This window comes from Littorina saxatilis, linkage group LG1, assembly GCF_037325665.1.
Source record: "Littorina saxatilis isolate snail1 linkage group LG1, US_GU_Lsax_2.0, whole genome shotgun sequence".
Classification (NCBI taxonomy): domain Eukaryota; kingdom Metazoa; phylum Mollusca; class Gastropoda; order Littorinimorpha; family Littorinidae; genus Littorina; species Littorina saxatilis.
The window spans coordinates 45,815,707-45,826,969 of NC_090245.1; the positions used below are offsets into that span (position 1 = coordinate 45,815,707).

The 11,263-nt window shown below is 40.2% G+C and overlaps 1 long non-coding RNA gene across 1 annotated transcript; it reads right to left on the minus strand.

Annotated features, from left to right (window-relative positions):
• Positions 1 to 386: 386 nt before the first annotated feature.
• Positions 387 to 10,051, minus strand: LOC138971120 (uncharacterized). Its single transcript, XR_011457172.1, has 2 exons — positions 9,984 to 10,051; positions 387 to 781 (listed from the first exon to the last, which is right to left on the minus strand). It is a non-coding gene; the product is annotated as an uncharacterized lncRNA (long non-coding RNA).
• Between the last annotated feature and the right edge of the window lie 1,212 nt (positions 10,052 to 11,263).

Here is an 11,263-nt window from a genome sequence, read left to right on the forward strand (position 1 = left end):
ATCGGGAGAGAGTGTACAGCAGAGTAGATTATCTTCGGTTGCAAATGATTTAAAGAAAGCTCTCTCTCGAGAGACACTTTGGGACAACTGCAGTGAGTTCACTTAAAAAGACTCAATTCCCTGTATCGCCGAGCTGCAAAACTTATTCTGCATGATTTGAATAGGTCCACGGATGATAAACTAAAGCTCCTGAATTTCCTCCCCTTGAAAGATCAGTTGACGTTACATACCTGTCAAGTACTTTTGGCCTCTGACCATAGTAAATGGCATAAGAAACCATAGTTGGGGATCAAAAACCATAGTTAATGCGTGGATCAGGATGTGGTTAAACGCACAAATTCAATCAGATTGTTTTTCGCAAACTAAAAGTAAAACACATAAATTCCTTTCTACACAAACTGCTCTTTATTTACCACTACATGTAATACATTTACACTGCACTCTTGTTCGTTCATTTTTTTTGTCACTTGTCACTTGTCACTTGTGTTCTTTGTTGTATTCATCTGTGCAAATCTTTGCTTTGTCAATCATGCTGCCAGTCATCTTAAAATCATGGCAGCATGCATCAGAGTTAATTTTGACCTGTAAGAAGGCAGTCAGTGTGTCAGCTCCCAGACTGTGATCCAGCACTTGAAGGTGTTGCAGGGTTTCACTGCCAAATGGAAATTTATTCAACATTTTCCTCACACAGGCCACGTAGAACTGGCGCACATCATGCCAGAACTTCTGTTGTGTGGCTGGTGCAAGCTCCTCCTCAGAAATGAATGAACGGCAGTCCATGCTAGCAACAAAAAAACAAAACAAAACAAAACAAATTTTTTTTTTTTAAATGCTGAAAATGCGTATGGTTTGAGGTATACGACGTAGGACCCAAAAAACACCGAAAAACCGCAAGAATTACGCAGAATGCGTAGGACTTGACAGGTATGCGTTAAACAAGGCTGTGTTCATGTATATGTCACGGTAGAGACGAAGACGTTTCTACCAGTCGAAACGACGTTTATACCAGTAGAGACGACGATCGGAGTTTCTACCGGTAGAAACGAAGAAATAATACACAAGAGTTTTTAAAACAGATGGTTGCGAGTTGAAAGCGAGAGAAACTTTGATCTTGTCATTAAAACCGCTGGTAAAAGTCACCTCACATAGCACAACTAATACACAAGAGTCCTTAAAACAGCTGGTAAAAGTCACCTCACATAGCACAAATAATACACAAGTGAGGGCCCCAAAGGGGGGGTATCATCACGATCACGGGAAGGGAAATTTTAGCTTTCACGATCACAGTTACCTTGATTTTTGTTTTCACGATCACGAACACCAGTGGCAAATCACGGTCACGGTAAAAGTTGCATGTACAGAAAGCACGTGTCAAAGTAAACACAACCACACAGTAATTCGCTCCTCTGGATCTATTGTTTATTCAACACAAAGTGAGAACTGTTGCACTTTTTATTATTATTTTTTTTAATCCCTTTCATACACACATAGAAATACATATGATTTGTAATCAGTAACAAGAATGTTGTTTTCATTGTTTCTCTCTCTCTCTCTCTCTCTCTCTCTCTCTCTCTCTCTCTCTCTCTCTCTCTCTCTCTCTCTCTCTCTCTCTCTCTCTCTCTCTCTCTCTCTCTCTCTCTCTCTCTCTCTCTCTCTCTCTCTCTCTCTCTCTCTCTCTCTCTCTCTCTCTCTCTCTCTCTCTCTCTCTCTCCACTCATACACATTCAACTCCCACACCCTCACTCACACACATGAATATATACTTGCACAATTTCACATTTCCAGAGCTAAATCTTGTAAACCCATTTTCTCAAAAACTATTGGGTGGATTGAAATTAAAGTACATGTATGTGTGATGGGTTCTTTATTTTCAATTTTGCCATACAATTTGAGGTACACCATCGCCTGGTTTCATGGCCTTGAAAAACAAACAGGAATGCTACAGGCCAAAAATGGTTTTACCTGAAGGAAGCGCGCAGTGCCAGTGGCGAAGCCACAAGCCTGAGCCTGCGAAGCAGGCGAGCCAACTAGGGGGGTCCGGGGGCATGCCCGCCCGGAATTTTTTTTCAAAAACCGGTTAAAATCTATGCAATCTGGTGCATTCTGGGCATCATTTTCAGGGCTGTAATAGTGTTGTGATCTTGTTAAAAATCCCATTTTAGCCTCCCCCCACCACCATTCAACACACCTCCAAACTGGTGAAAACAACACTACTGTGCGCTGGCTTCATTGAGACCGGCGCCCGGTCGCGTTGCGCGATATTCACATGGATCGTTTTTGCAGAAATTGTTCAACTTCACCGGAATAAATTTGACTTTACCGGATTTTGAAAACGGCTTTATCGGATTTCCGTCAATTACTGGAAAAGTAGCATGCCTGACAAAATCCCCAACGAACATGACTTTGATCGTCTTTGACATGAGGATCAAGTGACCCAAACTGGCACGTCTCCCCGCCATTGTTTCTGAATTTAACCCATTGTTGATATTAAAGTTTACAGGCGCTAAAATAAATCCAAGCTCAATGCAAAGAAGCGACAATTAGAATCTATGCCAAGCGTGTCCACGTTGCTGGGATGAAAAACACATTTCTAGTTTCGGTTTTGGCTACACGCAGACTCGATCTAGAGCCAGGCGAGGTCACACTGAGCGAGTGACAGCCGGACGTGGCAATGTCGACAATGTCAATGATCCCACTCAAACTCAAAGATCTTGAACAAATTTCAAGATCTTTGCCTACATTCAGAACAGTCATAGAGCAACATAGATCAACATACCTTGATATTTCGTCTTCGGAAAGACCGACCCGTAGCCTGACCTTTCCACCAAGGAAGGCATTCTCGCCGCCTGCTTTGGTCTGGCTTGAATCCACAAAATATAACAGAAGTTCGATGACAGTACCGCTGCACGCCATTTTTGATCTTCGAATTCGAATTGACTGAATGCACTCAAAACTTTTGCACGAAGCCCTTCCATTGGATGAAGTTTGGCAGACTTTTGCAATTTGCCTTCTGATTTGATCTCTTTTATTGTGTGATTGGTTCTCTTAAAGGGAAGCAATCGCTGTCAAAATCATATTTCTGAATGTGTTGTTGCTTCCCTTCAATCGGGATTGGCTCCTTGACGAATAGAGGATCATAGAGTGATACAGCTGTGAAAAATGTACGTTGAAAATAAAATGCTTTGCAATAATGCCCATCACGATCACGAAAACAAATGACGATCACGATCACGAGACTTGATTTTTTTGTCATCACGGATCACGGGCAAAGTCCCATCACGATCACAGAAATGGAAATTTCGGCAATCACGGTCACAGAAAGGTCAAAAAACGCCAATCACGATCACGATTTTAAACCCTTTGGGGCCCTCACAGGTCTTTAAAACAGCTGGTAAAAGTCAACTCATAGCAAAAATAATACACACGGGAACTCTCTCCCTCCCTCTCTCCCCCCCCCCCCCCCCATAAAAGGCTTGCTAGAACGTGTGTTGGCAGACTATTGAATAAAAACTGGAAAACACTCTTGTTTGGAAATACTGATTTAACTATATCTTTGAACACGAAAATATTCTCTGTTGTACAAGACTATGTTATGTTAACTAATCGCTTCGGCTGATATTATATTAACTGTGCAATTGATGTAGCCAGGCATTCTCTCTCTCCCTCTCCCTCTCCCTCTCTCTCTCTCTCTCTCTCTCTCTCTCTCTCTCTCTCTCTCTCTCTCTCTCTCTCTCTCTCTCTCTCTCTCTCTCTCCCTGTCTCTCTCTTTACCCTATTTGTATAAAATATAATTAAAGATTATCAAGATAAGTGTTGAAGCTATCACTTGTTCGCCATGTTTTGCTATCTGAATGTGTATTGATTATAATTTCAAGAACGTGTCCATAAGCAATCTGCTTGTTAACGTTCTTAATGTTGTTATTGTTTGAAACGTGTGTATGAGAATTTGAATAAACACGCTTAAACCAAAAGGCTTGCTCATCACTAGACAGTTTGGAACTGCATTTAGTGCACTAGAAGAATTGTCAGAAGAGGGGTACACTCACCCACCAGAGTGATTGTCTTTGTTCAGACACGATCGGGTGGATTTAGGGTGACATTTTGTAGAGCAGGGTAGCCTACTGCTGCTCGCTTGCACTTGCATTTAGCGGTGTTACATTGGGTCTTCGTTGCACACTACGGGCACACTTGCTTTTTTGCAATGCAATATGATTTGGCCACCGATTCTCTGCAGTTTGAAGTGCCTCAGACACCAAGACTTAAACCCAGCGCCATTCCAACACTTCTCGCCCTTATCCAACGGCAAGGCTGATATAGCCTGTGTGTACTTGTCTTGTGTTATCGTAAACGAGTCTCTTTTTGTTGAATCAAGGCTATCAATGTGAAGCCTTAACAATTTGTAGAACTCTTCTTTTTGTTCCATTGTCAACAATCTTTAGCAAATAGCAAAATAGCTGGCTATAAGAATGTTGAAGGTCTGTGGAATACTGTTTTCGGAAGTCAAACTAACAGAGATATTTCACGAATTGTGTTCACTCTGAAGGAAAAAAAAGTTGTGATTGCTGTCTTCGTCTGGTCAGTGAAGGCAGTTGTAGTAGCTAGTGGGTGAACAATATTTGCTGACATTCTCAATACATTTCCCACAAATGCACGTGCTCTGTAAACAACGTTAAAAATGAGTTCATTCCGGTAAGATAGAACTGTGTTCATAATTGACAAAATCACCTACATTGCACACACACACACACAAACGTTTTATTCCGATCGTCGTTTCTACCGGTAGAAACTCCGATCGTCGTCTCTACTGGTAGAAACGTCGTTTCTACCGGTAGAAACGAGGATCGAAACGAGGATCGTCGTTTCTACCGGTAGAAACGACAATCCTCGTCTCTACCGGTAGAAACGACGTTTCTACCAGATCTTCGTCTCTACCGTGAAATATACAATTCTAAATGACGACTGTCCTAAATATTTGCAATCACATTTCAAACATGCCACAAAAAGATATGGGTCCCAAAAAATCATCCCTCCTATACCTCGCATAGACCTCTACAAATCGAGCTTAGCCTTCTCGGGAGCTTTTCTCTGGAACTCCTTCCCCCAACAGATAAGAAATGCAACTTCAGTGAAAATGTTTTAAGAGACAGTCACGTTCACACATCATTCGTGAATGAAATGTCTTGTTCGATTGTTATTTTGTTGAACATTTTGTACTAGTGTTAACGGATGTGTAGCTGATTTGAGCAACTTAATTCTCAAAATGAAAGGTTTAACTATGTCAATGTAATTTTGTAATTTTTGAGTTCTCCGTATATAATTCCTTAAATGCACATTGTGTTGCAATCCATACAATGTATTTCTGTATCTTATATGATTGAATTTTTATTTGTTATGTCCGTCTGTCTTTATGTGTTGTATAAAGGACAGGTTGGAAGAATAGGCTTTGCCTAAAACCTTTATCCTTTTGTAATAAAGTTCTGAGTCTGAGTCTCTCTCTCTCTCTCTCTCTCTCTCTCTCTCTCTCTCTCTCTCTCTCTCTCTCTCTCTCTCTCTCTCTCTCTTCCCCCCTCTCTCTCTGTTTTTCTCATATTTTTGGAGAAAAAAATGGTATTCCCCCCCCCGACCCCTTCCATGGCAAAGAGGCTATAATTATAGCCTCAACTCAGTTAAAATTATTTTTTTCTTGTATATATCGCATGTTTGTATTCTCTCCCTTTCTCTCAAAGCTGAAGCGAGTTCAGTCAAAATGTGTGAACTGAACGGAAAGGCACCCCCCGCGGGTTAGGAGGAAGAATTTACCCGATGCTCCCCAGCATGTCGTAAGAGGCGACTAACGGATTCTGTTTCTCTTTTTACCCTTGTTAAGTATTTCTTGTATAGAATATAGTCAATTTTTGTAAAGATTTTAGTCAAGCAGTATGTAAGAAATGTTAAGTCCTTTGTACTGGAAACTTGTATTCTCCCAGTAAGGTAATACATTGTACTACGTTGCAAGCCCCTGGAGCAAATGTTTGATTAGTGCTTTTGTGAACAAGAAACAATTGACAAGTGGCTCTATCCAATCTCCCCCCTTTCCCCGTCGCGATATAACCTTCGTGGTTGAAAACGACGTTAAACACCAAATAAAGAAAGAACGAAAAGGCTGAGTCTTTTTTACATTAAGTTTTCACTAAATGTTTTAACATAGAAGGGGAATCGACACGAGGGTGGTGGTGTATGTGTGTGTGTGTATGTATGTATGTTTGTGTGTGTGTATACATCGATTCCGAGAAAACTGCTCGACCGATCTTCGTGAAACTTCACATGAGAGTTCCTGGGTATAATCTCCCCTGACTGTTTTTCTTTTTTTCGATATATGTCTTTGATGACGTCATATCCGTTTTTTGTGAAAGTTGAGGCCGCATTGCCACGAACTCATTTTTCAATCAAATTGATCGAAATTCTGGTCAAGCAATCTCCGACAAAGTCCGGACTTTGGGATTGATTTTCAGCTCGGCAGCGTAAAAAAATATCTAGTTTGTTAGCTCATTAAAGTGGTCAGTAATCGAATTTTTACTGACAGATTTAAAAATGATTGCATCGTATTCCTCAATTTCTCCTGAATTCAAAAATATATACATATGATATGTTTACTCTAAAAATGTGCTCAGAATTACAGAAAATAGGTAAGTACTGCGTTCGCACGCTCCGCGGAGACGAGCGTGACCCGTCTGGGTCTTTTGGTGTGGTTAGTCGAGACTATCTTAAAGAGCCTCGTAGTTTCGGCGATGACTGATTTTTGGTGTTAATCTGTTACTTTGATGCTGACAGCTTGACGAAATGTTTTTATATCGCTTCACGCGACTTGTTTTACCTCTTACACCTAACAAAAGAAGATGACAATTAAGCCTTAAAAAGAGCACAGGACAATTTTTTTTGCGATTTAATATGCCTTTGAAGTTTCGTGAACAGTTATAAATAATAAAAAAAATTGACATTAATTGGAGAAAAGTGTCTTGGCCTTTATAAAACACGTTAAATGGTGCTGGAAAACTGTGGTTCATATCTGTGCCAACTTCTGCTGTAATTTCTTTGAAGCTTTGTCTGTAATTTTCAACGGCAAGAGGCCCTTTAATTTCATCCCACCGAAACGTGAGAAATTCTTTGTTATAACGGGATATAGTTGTTCGAGTTATTGTCAAATCAACGTGAGTGATTTTAAACAGAGGCTACCAAAGACACCACTTTAAAACAATTTTTGGCCGATCTGACGGCAAGAGACATTTTATGTGCTGTACTTCAGACGATCTTGCAACAATATACTCGATAATGCTCTGTAATTATGCGAATCAATTACATAAATGTGAATAAGTACTCTGCATAAGAGAACGGCCTTCTGGCAGCGAAAACCCTTGGTTGTGCGTCAGAGCTCCGATTCAGTTCATCGTCATATTTCTTTCAGTGCTGGCGGGTATACATACGTCTAGCAGACGAAACTTCTTGGGTTCTGGAATTCAATTTGAATTTGGAGATTGTAACACCAGTATTGGCCATCTCTTTAGTAGTAGAAACATGTTGGCTTTGAATTTCGCAAGAACATCAGAGTAATTAGACTAATGTAATATGGCTTGACATTTCCGACAGTATTATTTTTTACTTAGAACGTTGTGGTTTAACCTTTCTGGATTATTTTATTCTGTCGATGCATCGTTATTAGCGAGCTGTGTGTGGGCGGAAGTGTGTGTGTGTGTGTGGGGGGGCGGGGTAGGGGGAAGGGAGTAAGTGCGTGTGTCCGCAGTACTTTGTGTGTTCGTCAGGTAATTCACATTTAAAGATATTCACTTTCAAAAATAAATCTACCAGAAATCCGAACATTTGCCTGGCCATGTACGACGTTATACGTAACTGTATTTATGACTAATACGGGGTAACCCTTCATTTTCTAAAAAGCGTGTGCTCTCAGCTTCTATGTTTCCGACATGCGTAATTAAAAGCTTGCGAAGAGATGTTGCCAATGACTTTTCAAAAACGCACAATGAAATGTAAAGTTCGTTAAAAAAACAAACATTTTTAAAACACATGAGTTGCTTTCTCCTGCTCCTTTTTACATTTAGTCATTTTTACATTTAGTCAAGTTTTGACTAAATGTTAGTCAAGTTTTGACTAAATGTTTTAACGTAGAGGGGGAATCGAGACGAGGGTCGTGGTGTGTGTGTGTGTGTGTGTGTGTGTGTGTGTGTGTGTGTGTGTAGAGCGATTCAGACTAAACTACTTGGCCGATCTTTATGAAATTTGACATGAGAGTTCCTGGGTATGATATCCCCGGACGTTTTTTTCTTTTTTCCGATAAATACCTTTGATGACGTCATATCCGGCTTTTTGTAAAAGTTGAGGCGGCACTGTCACACCCTCATTTTTCAATTAAATTGTTTAAAATTTTGGCAAAGCAATCTTCGACGAAGGCCGGGGTTTGGTATTGCATTTCAGCTTGGTGGCTTAAAAACTAATGAGTGAGTTTGGTCATTAAAAATTGGAAACTTCTAATTAAAATTATTTTTTTATTAAACGATCCAAAAACAATTTCATCTTATTCTTCGTCATTTTCTGATTCCAAAAACATATACATATGTTATATTTGGATTAAAAACAAGCTCTGAAAATTAAAAATATACAAATTATGATCAAAATTAAATTTCCGAAATCGATTTAAAAACAAATTCATCTTATTCCTTGTTGGTTCCTGGTTCCAAAAACATCTAGATATGATATGTTTGGATTAAAAATACGCTCAGAAAGTTAAAACGAAGAGAGGTACAGTAAAGCACAGCGCAATCGCTACCGCGCCAAACAGGCTCGTCACTTTCACTGCCTTTTGCACTAGCGGCGGACTACGTTCAGTTTCATTCTGTGAGTTCCACAGCTTGACTAAATGTAGTAATTTCGCCTTACGCGACTTGTTTTTCTTCAGGCGGTTTGCTGAAAGTTGTAGAAAGCAGGGCTCCCCGTGGACGCCCCTCCTCGAAGGTCCCGGGACCTCCACTTTCAATTTTTAGAGGGTCCATGGACCCCCGCTGCAGAATTTTAGAGGGTTCCAAGGGTCCAAAAGCCCAAACTTTCCGGTGTACTTATAAAACATCGTGGTCACGCATAGTGGACTGGGTGGCCGAGTGGTAACGCACTTGCGCTCGGAAGCGAGAGGTTGCGAGTTCGACCCTGGGTCAGGGCGTTAGCAATTTTCTCCCCCCCTTTCCTAACCTAGGTGGTGGGTTCAAGTGCTAGTCTTTCGGATGAGACGAAAAACCGAGGTCCCTTCGTGTACACTACATTGGGGTGTGCACGTTAAAGATCCCACGATTGACAAAAGGGTCTTTCCTGGCAAAATTGTATAGGCATAGATAAAAATGTCCACCAAAATACCCGTGTGACTTGGAATAATAGGCCGTGAAAAGTAGGATATGCGCCGAAATGGCTGCGATTTGCTGGCCGATGTGAATGCGTGATGTATTGTGTAAAAAAAATTCCATCTCACACGGCATAAATAAATCCCTGCGCCTTGAATATGTGCGCGATATAAATTGAATAAAAATTAAAAAATTTAATAAATCCCTGCGCTTAGAACTGTACCCACGGAATACGCGCGATATAAGCCTCATATTGATTGATAGTGTGCTGAGTACAATAGCTGACAATTGCAGTCTGAACAGTATCTACGGTTCGCACGATAAAGGAAATTCAGTGCTTTCCAGGACCCGCTCTTTTAAAGTTTAGTGCGTCCCGGGACCCCCTCCATATATTTCTAGTACGTGTTTTCGGCTTTTAGTGCGTATACTGAGGACGCAAGGACGCGCACTATGGGGAGCCCTGGAAAGTATCTTATAATGAAGTCTTTCTGGCTTACCTTGTCAACGTTCAATTACACTTTTTGCAGCGTTGCCCCCTTTTAGCCATGTATCCTGTACCTTCCATTAAAGTAATTGCTGTGTATTTAAATCACCCACACTGACCTTTTGTTCGTGAGACCGACGTTGCATTACAAGACATCCGTTTTGAACAGAAGAATAACATGTCCTGCGTCATGATGAAAATGTCATTAATGTCTGCAATTACACGGAGTGCTTTCGACGTTTTTCTACCCCACTTTCTGTGGAGCTGTTTTGTTCGGTGTCCATTCACTACGTGCAAGTCTTTCTTTGAAGGCGTTGTGTGAAAGACAGGGAACATATAATAATTATCCGATAAAAACCGTTCCAGTGTCTTAAACATTGGCTACGACTATCGATTATTTTGTTCGGACAATCACAGTAATTCTTGTGAGTTGTTTTTTCTCTGCCCATTTTGGCCCGTGTGTGCCTGAAATATTTTATTTTATTTTGAACTCATTTCTTTTCTTTTATACTCATTTCTTTGTCGTTATCCCTTTTTTCTGTTCTTTTCTTCCTTTTTTTGTCCTTTTTCTGTTCTTTTTACATTTAGTCAAGTTTTGACTAAATGTTTTAACATAGAGGGGGGAATCGAGACGAGGGTCGTGGTGTATGTGTGTGTGTCTGTCTGTCTGTGTGTGTGTGTGTGTGTGTAGAGCGATTCAGACTAAACTACTGGACCGATCTTTATGAAATTTGACATGAGAGTTCCTGGGTATGATATCCTCAGACGTTTTTTTCATTCTTTTGATAAATGTCTTTGATGACGTCATATCCGGCTTTTCGTGAAAGTTGAGGCGGCACTGTCACGCTCTCATTTTTCAACCAAATTGGTTGAAATTTTGGTCAAGTAATCTCCGACGAAGCCCGGACTTCGGTATTGCATTTCAGCTTGGTGGCTTAAAAATTAATTAATGACTTTGGTCATTAAAAATCTGAAAATTGTAAAAAAAAAAAATTTTTTATAAAACGATCCAAATTTACGTTCATCTTATTCTCCATCATTTTCTGATTCCAAAAACATATAAATATGTTATATTTGGATTAAAAACAAGCTCTGAAAATTAAAAATATAAAAATTATGATCAAAATTAAATTTTCGAAATCAATTTAAAAACACTTTCATCTTATTCCTTGTCAGTTCCTGATTCCAAAAACATATAGATATGATATGTTTGGATTGAAAACACGCTCAGAATGTAAAAACGAAGAGAGGTACAGAAAAGCGTGCTATCCTTCTCAGCGCAACTACTACCCCGCTCTTCTTGTCAATTTCACTGCCTTTGCCATGAGCGGTGGACTGACGATGCTACGAGTATACGGTCTTGCTGCGTTGCATTGCGTTCAGTTTCATTCTGTGAGTT